Here is a 1,604-nt window from a genome sequence, read left to right as displayed (position 1 = left end):
TCAAAGATGCATGTTATCAATATTCTCAGACATGGTAGAAAAAATTATTGAAGTCTTTATGGATGATTTCTCTGTCTTTGGTGATTCTTTCAATGCTTGCTTGCATCATCTTACCCTGGTCTTGAAAAGGTGCCAAGAAACCAATTTGGTTTTAAATTGGGAGAAATGCCATTTCATGGTACCCGAAGGCATTGTTCTTGGTCACAAAATTTCAAGAAAGTGTATAGAAGTTGACAAGGCAAAAGTAGAAATTATAGAAAAACTTCCTTTGCCAACTAGTGTGAAAGCCGTTAGAAGCTTCTTAGGGCATGCTGGATTCTATAGGAGATTCATCAAAGATTTTTCCAAAATAGCAAAACCACTAAGCAATTTGCTGGTGGTAAACAATCCCTTTCTCTTTGATGATGAATGTAAACATGCTTTTGAAACTCTAAAGGCTAAGCTCACCACAACACCAATCATCACACCCCCAAGTTGGGGACTGCCTTTTGAACTCATGTGTGATGCGAGTAACCTTGCAATTGGTGATGTGCTAGGGCAGAGGAAGGAAAAGAAGCTTCATGTTATCTACTATGCAAGTAAGGTATTAAATGAAGCTCAAAAAAATTACACCACAACGGAGAAAGAGCTACTAGCTATGGTATATGCTTTTGATAAGTTTCGACAATATTTGATTGGCTCTAAAGTCTTAGTGTATACTGACCATGCTGCTCTTAAGTATCATATGTCAAAACAGGATGCCAAACCAAGGCTAATCAGATGGGTACTACTCCTACAAGAGTTTGACATTGAGATAAAAGATAGGAAGGGCAATGAAAATCAAGTTGCTGACCACTTATCAAGGCTACCACAAGATGCACTCCAAGACAACCTTCAATCAATAAATGAAGAATTTCCAGATGAGCATCTCTTGCAAATTCAACATGTCCCTTGGTTTGCAGACATGGCCAACTACAAGGCAGGAAGAATCATCCCACAAGAGTACACAAAACAACAAGTCAAGAAGCTGCTTCATGAGGCTAAATTCTTCTTCTGGGATGAACCATTTCTGTTCAAAAGATGCCCAAATGGAATGATAAGAAGATGTGTGCCAGAGGGTGAGATGAAGAACATACTATGGCATTGTCATAACTCAAGTTATGGTGGTCATTTTGGGGCTGAAAGAACGGCTGCAAAGGTACTTCAAGTAATAATAACTCACCGGCAAGTGTACCGGGTCGCATCAAGTAATAATAACTCACATGAGTGAGGCCGATCCCACAGGGATTGAAGGATTGAGCAATTTTAGTTTAGTGGTTGATTTAGTCAAGCGAATCAAGTTTTAGTTGAGTGGGTTGTATTTGACAGAAACTAAATTGCTTGGAATATAAAGGGAAAAGGGGAAATTGCAGTAAATTAAAGAGTAGGAAAGTAAAATTGCTGAATCTTAAAGAACAAGAAAGTAAATGACTGAAACTTAAAGTGCAAGAAATGTAAATTGCAGTAACTTAAATGGCAAGAAATATAAATTGGTTGAATATAAAAGGGGAATTAAGGATTGGGAATTCAGAATTCCAGCAAGAGGAAGTAAATTGCAACAATTAATAAAGCAGAAATTGAATTAG

This window comes from Arachis duranensis, unplaced genomic scaffold, assembly GCF_000817695.3.
Source record: "Arachis duranensis cultivar V14167 unplaced genomic scaffold, aradu.V14167.gnm2.J7QH unplaced_Scaffold_75763, whole genome shotgun sequence".
Lineage (NCBI taxonomy): Eukaryota > Viridiplantae > Streptophyta > Magnoliopsida > Fabales > Fabaceae > Arachis > Arachis duranensis.
This window is presented reverse-complemented; position numbering follows the sequence as displayed.